Genomic DNA, 11,186 nt, shown 5'->3' on the forward strand with positions numbered 1-11,186 from the left:
GGTCCCTCAATCCTGCTCTGCTTCCTGGTCATCTTTGACCTCACAGCCTTCTGCTGGGATGTTACATCCCAACACATGAGCCAAACACAAGAGAGACGGCTGCAGATGAGCTGACACCGCTGAAATCATGAGCTAAGGTAATCCCTTTAAATTGTCTCATACATTTGTCTCATACATTGCAAAAAAATCCCAGTAACAGAAGCATGATTCATCCTGCCCAGCTTCTTACATGTGTGCCAGAGGTAAAACATGGACCCTCGTATTCACATAGAAAGGATTTTACTGACCGAGTCATCTTTCAGTGCCATAAAACCTCTTTCTAATACACCATTAGGGAAACGAAATGGCAAGCTCCTTGGAGATAAAATATCCTGAGTATAAGAACCAAGACTTTGCCCCAGCATATGTGTTAAAAAGTCTTATTGATAACAATAAAAGGAAAACAACATAAGAACAGGACTAAACACCTGAACATACTGCATACTCCATACTCCATACACTCAAAACTGTTAGCGTGTGAGAAATGGTCCTGGCTAACTATCCTCAATAAAGTGTAGGTTCGCAACACTATGAGCTATGTCTTCTACCTGGCACAGGGTTAGAGTTAAGGACTGGCAATGGTGACAACTAGGGAAGGGGAGAAACAAGATTTCCATGTATTGATGAATGAGGGTAATGCAAACTAAATGGCTTAATGGTTTACTCAATACAAGGTTAAAATTACACTCATTTTAAGTAGGAAACTCACTCTATATATTTACTGGAGGTAAATTAAAGCAATGTGGTAGTGCAAACACTTCCACATAGATGTTCTTACCAGCCTTGTCTTACTGGACAATAACAACAACAACACTAAAAATATCTCCCACAAAGAGAATGGATGCATATATTCTCAGTTTTGTTCATTGTGATACACCATGACAGTGGGAGGAGTGCGGATAATCATGAATAAACATGGTTACTGAAAACACATGCACATTAAGCCAAGTAAAAGAATCATTTACAAGGATTATAAGTGATTATACAAGGATTCTATTTGTGTGAAATTCTAGAAGAGGCAAAATTAGCCTACAAGTGGTAGAAATGAGATTAGCAATTGTCTGGGATGAATAGGGATGACAGTCACCCATATAAAAAGGACACAAGAGAAATAAGCTCCCTAATGTGGAATGACCTGGTAGAAATACAGCCATTGAACTTAATTACATGAACTGCATGTAATAAGCTTCAACTAAAGAATAGTAACAATTATTGGAATATGGAAAAATACTCTCTGGTGAGTAGACCTTTGATCAACCCCTTAGCTTCTTACGTTGTGCTATGGGACACTTTACTGGTGGACTAAGCCTGTTAATAAAAACCCAGTATTTGTCTAATAAGATGCTAACCTAACATGGAGCTGAAGCTTCGCCAGTAAATAACTGTTGTGTGAAATTGTAATCAGTTAAACATTAAGGTCTTATTGCAGAGCCTGGTCAAAGCCCTGTGGCATAGATGTCTTCTAAATTAACACATTATTTCATTAACAAAATAATTTCCTTGTAGCTGAAGAGAAAGCAGGGATTCCCTTGTTCTCCAACTGTAAAAGCTAATTCCACACCAAAACACATTCTGCAACCTGGGATTCCTTAGGCATATGATCTTTTCTATGTAACATGGATTGGAGGTGATAAGTTGGTTATACAAGCCACAGTTAGCCTGCAGACCTGTTTCACATAAGCTGATGTCACTCCTGGGCTACACAATGTTTAATTTTTTAATTGCTTTATAGCATTTAAATTTAGGGAGAATTCTCCAATATTTGGGGAAGAAATCCACAGTTTTTAGTTTCCTGAATGATCTGAACATCTAGCATGCTGAGTTGCATTATTACCTGGTTCTTCTTACCCTGCCACAGTCCCTGCTACTCCCTATTGTCTATGCCAACACTGACACCAGGGATGTTCTTATTTTAACATAAAGACATAGACAGTTCTTGATTTGGTGGGCCTTGGAAGTCAACAACTAGGAGGTAGATGTAGGGGATGCTGTACCCATGCCTGCTTAGGGGCTGGCTACAGGTTTGCCTGACCACGCCTGCTAGGGCGTGGTCAGGGGACATGGAGTGAGGGATGCTTACATGGCCCTCTGCTTTTGGTTTCACTTTTGGCTTGCTGTACAGACAGCTGCCCGCCGGCTGGCTAGGTCACTCTGTAAGTAAGGCTTTTCCCTATTAAAATCCCTTGTATTTTTACCTGGCTCCGTATTGGTAATTTCCCACATTAGGTAGATATAGACTATAGATGATTATATGCTTTGTTATATAAACAAGTACTAGATTTTTAAATAGTTTTATAAGCAAATAGAACTTCATCTTTTTTCAAAGAGAAAACTCATTGCTTTAGAAATTCATTGAAGTATGTTCTAAAGATTGGCTTAAGTGAATTATACAGTCAACTACTGTAGACATTTCCACATGCTTATACTACCTAAGGTCATAACAGAAAGTATTACTTACTATGGAAAAAAGAAAAGACAGTTCCAATGTTAATTACATGATGATGGCACTGTTTCTATACACTTCATGCTTGGACTACTTTCAGTACCTAATGAAATATACATTTTAAATAAATAATTGCTATAAAGCATCATTAAGGGAATAGGGGCAGGAAAATAGGTCCGAAGGTGCTCAGTATATATGAAATGTTTTCAAAATACTGTTAATGTGCACGGAGTAGCTACAGAGGCAAGAAGAAGGCATTAGGACAACTGGAACCGGTGCAGGCAGTTATAAGCCATCATATGGGTACTGGGAACTGAATTCAGGTCTTCTGCAAGACCAGAAAGCACTCTGAACTGCTGAGTCATCTCTCCAGCCCCTGAATTATTATATTGTCATCTAAAACATAAGAACTGAATCTGAAATCCTGCCACCATGTTATCACATATTAGCTAGAACAGATGTTTAACAGGCATTATCGTCAGATATCAATTGCCTTACATTTGTATGGATTGTGTATAAATTACTTCAGAATGGCTATACAACCAAAGGAAGAATTTTAATTCAAATTCAAATCGTGATGGGAAAAATTGATAGGCTTGAAAACATGTGAACATATAACTGACCCTCTGTGTCTATTTGGGAACCAACCCTTGAAACACCATAGATGCAATCTCTCCAAACGCTCATGCACGTGAATAAAATGGTGCTGTTTCTATATACTTCGTGCTAGGACTACTTTCAGTACCTAATGAAATATACATTTTAAATAAATAATTGCTATAAAGCATCATTATTGGAATAAGGGCAGGAAAATATGTCTGCAGGTGCTCAGTATACATGAAATGCTTTCAAAATACTGTTAGTACGCAGTTCGTCAATTGACTCCAAGTGTGGAGAGCCCACAGATATGGAAGGCAACTGCATTTATCTACCAATCCCTCTTCCTAGTCAACAAAACTCCATGAGGAGTTTCAACTATAAATTGTAAACCATAAAGATTAAAGAGAATTTTCTCTTCTTGTTCTGACAACTAGAAATATTTGATTGGAAGTTACGTTGAATATAGCTCATTTTTTTCAGTTTTTTTTATTCACTGAATATATACATATTTTAGTTACAATTTTATGTGATTATCTTGTGTGTGTATACATGTGCCATACTACATGTGTAGAGGTTGGAAGACAATTTGAGGGAGTCAGTTCTCTCCTTCTACCATGTGTGCTCCAATTCAGGTTGTCAGGTAAAGGCCAGCACCTTTATGTACTAAGCCATCTTGTGTGGTCTGATGCTGAGCTTCAGTGCATGTACGGTATTTGTTGTCTCCTTCTCTTGTATCTGCCTTTCTCCTGTGCCTCCTGATACATGGGTTTGAGGGACCTATCATCCTTCTTGTTTCTCTGGGGGCAAAACTGAGTTTTTATCTCTTATACTCATTTCTGAACCTGTCTTTTGAGGCAATAACAGGCTCCACCAATAACTGACCCTACTGCTTTGAATCTTTCTTCAAATGTTGTCTATAAAAATCTTAGAGAGTAAAACCAAAGTCTTCCTATCCTTGCTCCAGTGGTCTGTCTGGGTTCATTTGCATTGCATTCTAGGGCAATGGGAACCCACTCAGCAGTGGCTACAGCCTGCTGCCGTAGTCACATCTCAGTTCTTGAAACTGGAGGGTTGGTATTGCTGACACATGGCTTCCAGTTGTGAAATTATTAAACACAGCACTGAACTGTTTGAAATGAAAATGTGGCTCTTCAGAACCACAGGTTGGTCCTTTTTCTCAACGAGAAGAGATTTATAAAACAGAACAGGATGAATACCTCATGCAGAGACACTAACTGGGTTTTATTGCTAGCCTCAGAGAAAACATTTCCCATTTAAATACTAAATGTGACAGGTAGCAGGAAAAACTATGAGGAGATATGAAAGTTTGCAAATACCGCCAAAGACCAAATATAAAAATTCATCTTTCTAAAACTTTCCCAACTTGGACCTACTCATGGATCGTCATTCCTGTTGCTTGATTTATGTGTTTATGGCATCTGTGGGTAACACAGTGTGGGACTTTCTCGCCCACCTGACTTTATAGGGATAGGAGAGCTACTTACACACAACTGATCATAAGACAAAGCTTCGGCTTACAGAATTCCAGATTGTGAATGGTTGGGGGAGGGGACTAGAAAGAAGGATCAGCACTTAGGAGCACTGGCAACTCTTGCAGAGGACCTCAGCTCAGTTTTCATATGCATGTTCCGTAGCTCACTACTGCCTGTAACATCAGCTGCAAATTGTCTAGCACCCTCTCCTGGCCTCTTCGAGAACTGCACATGACAAGCCCACACAGAGAAACACAGAAACACACACACACACACACACACACACACACACACACACACACACACACACACAAACACTTCAAAAGAGAAAAATACCTGAAAATAATTCTAAATCCAGTACAACCACCATTAAAATAAGAAAGCAGAGTGGAAATATTTCAAAGAAGATCTGAAGAGAATTTATTACCTATAAATATTTTAAGAACAAAAAATATATAAGAAGCAAAGTGACCAGAAAGAGAGAGAGAGAGAGAGAGAGAGAGAGAGAGAGAGAGAGGGAGAGAGAGAGAGAGAGAAATCTTAAAGAAATCTTAAGACAGGGAGAGAAGGCTCACAATTAAGAATACTGCTCTTGTGGAGGACATGAGTTCAATTCCCAGGACCCACGTGCAGCAGTTTAAACTGCCCGTAACGCCAGCTCCATGAGATTCGGTTTCCTTTTCTGCCTCTGCAGGCCCTACACTCATATGTACACACACATACATACACACACAGAGATACACACAGGTAATCATGCAGACACAGACACACAGGCACAAAAACATGCACACACAGAGATACACACAGACAATCATGCACACACAGATACACAGGTGCACACACACACACATGCACACACACACACACACACACACACACACGCGCACACACACACACACACACACACACACACACATTCTTTTAGCAAACACTGGAGCAGGAGCATGAAGAAAGGAGTTATAAAGGTCAGGCCTCCAATAAAGGAGAGCATGGAAATGATGAGTTCCATAGTTGATATAACTGTAGTTTGGAAAAGTTCAGGGACACTTTAGAAACTTACAGAATTATGAGATAGCTATTGGCTCAAACACTCCATAATAGAAAATATTAAGCAACTATCTGTGGTGGTTTGAATAGGTATGGCCCCCATAAACTCATGTATTGGAATGGTTGGTCCATAAGGAGTGGCACTATTAGGAGGTGTGGTCGTGTTGGAGGAGGTGTGGCCTTGTTAGAGGAAGTGTGTCACTGTGGGGACTGGCTTTCAGGTCACTTATGCTCAAACTACTGCCTGTGGATCCAGATGTAGAACTGTCCAGCACCATGTCTACCTGCATGCTACCCCACTTCCTGCCATAACGATAATGGACTGTACCTCTGAAACTGTAAGCCAGCCCCAATTAAATGTTTTCCTTTATGAGAGTTGCCATGGTCGGGGTGCCTCTTCACAGCAATAGAAGCCCTAACTGAGATACCATCTTAAAGGCTTAACCAAAGGACACTGCATTGTTGAAGATCAAAGATAATGAATATTGTAGAGGACATTTGTTCAGCCTAGAACTCCACATGTATGACATGGGTGGAGGAGAAGAAGAAACACATGTAAAATCAGTACAAGAGAGGATGGCAGAGAATATTTCAAAAGCGTGGAATCATGAACCAAAAGAAATCGCTTGTTGAGTTAAGAATGGTTGGCACAGAGGGACAGGAGTCACAGAGAGCCTTGCTATTTTTAGATATTCAGAACTGCTCAACTTGCAAACCTGCATGCATATCTTATCACAAGAAAAAATATTCATGTTTTCTAAGTAAAACACGTTTTTAGTTTATATTTATTTTCTAGTTATACAAAAATTACACAAAAGTAAACATGCTATAGACAGTGGTCTCAACCTTCCTAATGCTATGACCTTTAATACAGTCCCTCTTGTTGTGGTGACCCTAACCATAAAATTAGTTTTTTTGCTATTTCATATCTGTACTTTTGCTAGTGTTATGAATTGTAATATAAATGTCTGATATGAGGATATCTGATATGTGACCCCAAAGGGGTCTGTGACTCACAGATTGAGAACTGCTGCTGAAGACATGCTTAGAATGTTAACTAGTCAGACTTTTCCTGCATCCTCAGATTTCTGACTGAAGCTTCAGCTCTGCAAGCAGTGTCACGTGACACATATTTCCGAGAGGTCTTTCAGACAGCTTGCTATGCAGTGACCTACAAACTTTCATTTAAGAAAATACAAATTTTAGAAACATTTGATAAAATACCACCCAGGCTTTTAAAAAGTTTTCATGCCATCAAAATAACTCAAACTTTGAAGGTACACATAAATATTCCTTACCCCGAAAATCACGTCATTAAGAACATTACACAGGGAGACGGTTCTGGAAGAGTAACATTAAAAGGCTTGTTTTCAGAGTCTGTACCACCAGTTTGACACATAACAGACAAATTGCCTGCGAGATAATTTCCACTGTGGCTCCATTTTAATTAGTGGCAACCCAGAAGTCAAGTGATTCCCCGTGAAACTATAAAGAAGTAAATTACATCACTGTGGATCACATAGCCACTATATGCCACGGTGATAATGTCCCATACATCAGCAATGACATCCCATTTCCATCCACTGTTATGAAAAGGTGTGGGTGATGGCAAGTCATTGCATTTTCAGAGCTAATGTCACATTCTAGAACCAACCTGTCTCTTGCTCTGTCAATTTTCCCCCAAATGAAACAAATAAGGCTGCCACTGGCTTACACAGATAACAGCCTCCATGCTGGCCCACACACTCGGCACTGATGCGTTCAGCAGTACGGCCCCAACAAGCACAGAGCAGATTTAGAATGCCACCAGCTCCCCTTAACTGCTTCGTGTCTCTGCCTTCTGGAAATAACTCCAAAGAGTCTTGCCTTGAATGACTCTTCCAAAACAACTGTGCAGATAATAATCAAACCCACTTCATCAGGAAGCATAACACTAAGGCCCAGCTTTATCACCTAATATAACGTCTAATACTTAGTGTTAACATTTAGCACAATGTCTATCACCTAGTATTAGCACCTAATACAATTTCTGGTACCTAGTTTGAACACTTAGCATAATGTGCAGCACCTAGTGCTAGCACTTTGCATACTATCTGGCACCTCATTTGAGCAATTAGTGAAACGTCTAGCACCTAGAAGTAGCACTTTGCACGATGTGTAGTCAACAATGTAAGCACTTAGCACAATGTCTAACACCTTTTTTGAGTACTTATCCCAGTGTCTAGCACCTAGTGTTAGCAGCTAATATAATGTCTAGCTCCTAGTGTTAGCACGTGGTACAATATCCGGTACCTTACACTATTACTTAACTACAGTGACTAGTACCAGTACCTTCTGTCTAATAATACTTCCATTAAGTGCTTGAGCCACACAATCAAGATGTGCAAGAAAGGCTTATAATGCAGATATTTGAGAGGACCCCCTCCATAACTGCACAAAAACACTGCAGGCATAAACCAAGAGGTTCAGCTAAACTCTCTCCAATTGCAGGAAACAGCCACTTGTTAAAAGCAGTTGTCTAACCTGCAGCAGTCTGCATTATTGGAACAAAAGAACAACAGAAGAACCTTCATTCAACAAGGACAGGTGTCCCACGAGACTTAAGAAAACGAGGACCTGAAGGGATGAAGGGCGGCATGGGTGGGGGAGGTACATTTATCCAATAGCCACCTGAGCCTCTTTTATGCCTTCTGTGTGCAACACTGTTAATAGCAAAACTTAAAGAGCATTAGGTCTGGCACTAAGGAGACGGCTCAGTGATAAAGAACATATGCTGCTTTTCCAGAGGACTGGAGGTCAGTGCCTATTGCTCATGCTTGGCAGCTCCCAACTGCTTGGAACTCCAGAACCAGGAAATCTGATACCCTCTTCTGATCTCTGTAGGTACCTACCTACACATAAATGCCATGTGAGTGCATGCACGCACGCATGCGCACGCACGCATGCACACACACACACACACACACACAGAGAGAGAGAGAGAGAGAGAGAGAGAGAGAGAGAGAGAGAGAGCAAGAGAGCAAGAGAGCAGAAAGATTATAAAAATGAAATTATAATTTAAAAAACATAGGATCCAATAGTTTAATCTTTAGTAGAATTGCTTCCACTGGATCCAAACCGCCTGTGGAACTTGGCACTATGTGGGCCACTAGCCAAGGTCCCACTGGCATCTCAGCAAGGGCATCCATGAACATTAATTTTGAGCAGGGAGCTACAATCCACATCTACCAATCACTAGATCTTCATCTTCATGTCAAACTCTTCAGTGAATTCAAGAATGATAGGGACCAGGCACACAATGATATCACTTCCTTATTTTGACAGAATGACAAGAAAAATCCCACTTTTATATGGGTGGAATGTAAAGCTGAAATAAGCAGACATCAAACAGTATAGGCATTTCATCTAAATTAGACTGTTCCCTCCTGGAGAAAGATGGGAAGTTAATCAACTCAAGAAGCCACAGGAGGTACCAGACTGAAGGACTCACAAAACTTGCAGACTTACTTGGGTCTTCTACAGGGTTGGATGAGCAATGAACAACTGCTGTAGAAGAGAAAACTCTGAGTAGCTACCTACAAGCCCTGCAGAGGGCACTAGGGAGTCTGTGTTCCTGAGCTACCACACTAGAGTAGGCTTTGGATGTGCATCTCTGTTGAGTCACCCACACACCTGTACCAAACAGTAGTGGACTCACTGGCTGTAAGCTAGCCTAGGGTGGAGTCCTTTCTAAGGCTTGTCGTGGATACCCTGTCTGAAGTGAACAGAAGTTTATTCCCAAATCCCTGGGAAAGTTACACAGTCTCTTGAACCCTTCACTGGGTGTCCCTGTGTATCAAGTTCTCCATCTGCCCATATGTAATAATCTGGTAGGCCACCTGTGCCATACAGAGTGGCAAGACATACAGTGATAGGAGAATCACTGTGTAAAGCAACAGAAACTCCTTCCAAGTCTAACTCAAGATTTATTTCATCAAAATCTCTCTTCCAGGAAGCAATCCGTCAGATTGATAGTGTACTTCTAAAGTTCAAAGTCTTTTGTGAGCTATTTAACTAGATTAAAGATTTTTTTGAAATGTAAAAAAAATGAATTGCCTTAGGAACAAATGCCCTCTATCCATAATATTTAGAAAATAAATATACAACAAAGCCCTAGAACACTTGCCACCAAAGAAAAGGTGTTTGTCTTTGCAGTGTATAAAGTAGCTAAGGCCATGATGAAATGAATATGACAAGAGTCATTGTGAGGTCATGCTTGAAATAAATTCTCATTTCTTCTCCCAGGATGTCAAGGATATAGTGGTGTCAGACAGAACAAAGATGGGAAATGAGGAGATGCGGAGGAGGAAAGTCACACAGAGAGGGGACATCAGGTGCCTTGCAGCCTGTAAGTCTCAGAAATGTAAACTGTAATATAACTAATGGAAAAGGAAATAGTTCCTTAAGCCCTTCTACATATGTACAACTCCAATTTACAACAAGAGAAAAAATAGGGATTTCTAAACCACACAAGATCCTTGAGGTCATTCGTGAAAATAATGCAGGCTGGATGATCCAGAAGACAAGGCATGGACCAAATGTAGACACATAATACTTAAGGAAGGAGATTAAGAGCAGGACAGGATCCCTCCAGCTGAGGGCTGCACTGGATTCTGGAGTCAAGGAAGCATGGGACTCCATATTATAGGATATTAAATATCTATTAAAACTAGTAAATTCAGAGAACAACATAGGGCTCTGGAATTTCTGATTTGGGGGTTCTGAGAGTTAGGGGGGATGCTCCTGTCTGTCTGTCTGCCTGCCTGTCAGTTAGTAGGTCTGCTTGTTCCAGTCACAAAAAGACAAATATGGTATGTACTCACTCATATATGAATTTTAGACATAGAGCAAAGGATTACCAGCCTAAAATCCTCTACACCAAAGAAACTAGGAAACAAGAAGGACTCTAAGAGAAAAATGCATGGACCCCAGAGAATGGGAAGGGTCAGGATCTCCTGACCTCACTGGGAGCATGAGGGTAGGGGAGAGGGAGCTGGCAGAATGAGAGGAGAAGAAGATGAAGGGAGATGAGGAAATGGAGGAGCAGAAATGTTCAGTTGAGGGAAGAATAGAGGAGAGCAGGATGAGAGATATCATATCAGAGGGAGCCATTGTAGGTCTGAGGAGAGATCTGGCACTAGGGAGATTTCCAGAAATCTATAAGGATCACAATCTAGGCAATGTTGCAGAGGATACCTTATATGCCCTTTCCCTATAATGAGACTGATGGCTACTTTATATGCCATCCTAGAGCCCTCATCCCTTGGCTGATGGAAGCAGAGGCAGACATCCACAGATATACACTGAACTGAACTCTGGAAGCCAGTTGCAGAGAGGGAGGAATGAAGATCAAAGGGGTGAAACCCACAGAAACAGTGGGTCTGAACAAGGAGGAGCACATGGACCCCAGACTGCTGTCTGGGAGGCCAGCACGGGACTGATCCAGACCCCTGAACGTGAATGTCAATGAGGAGGCCTCAGGACTCTATGGGGCCCCTGATAGTGGATTAGTATTTTTTTTCCCT

General features: G+C 40.9%; 1 long non-coding RNA gene across 1 annotated transcript; it reads left to right on the top strand.

Annotated features, from left to right (window-relative positions):
* The first annotated feature begins 2,102 nt into the window (after positions 1-2,102).
* LOC113833335 lies at positions 2,103-10,970 on the top strand. Its single transcript, XR_003480974.2, has 3 exons — positions 2,103-2,192; positions 9,907-10,009; positions 10,913-10,970. It is a non-coding gene; the product is annotated as an uncharacterized LOC113833335 (long non-coding RNA).
* Positions 10,971-11,186: the final 216 nt, after the last annotated feature.

Source organism: Cricetulus griseus (genome assembly GCF_003668045.3).
Source record: "Cricetulus griseus strain 17A/GY chromosome 1 unlocalized genomic scaffold, alternate assembly CriGri-PICRH-1.0 chr1_0, whole genome shotgun sequence".
NCBI lineage: Eukaryota > Metazoa > Chordata > Mammalia > Rodentia > Cricetidae > Cricetulus > Cricetulus griseus.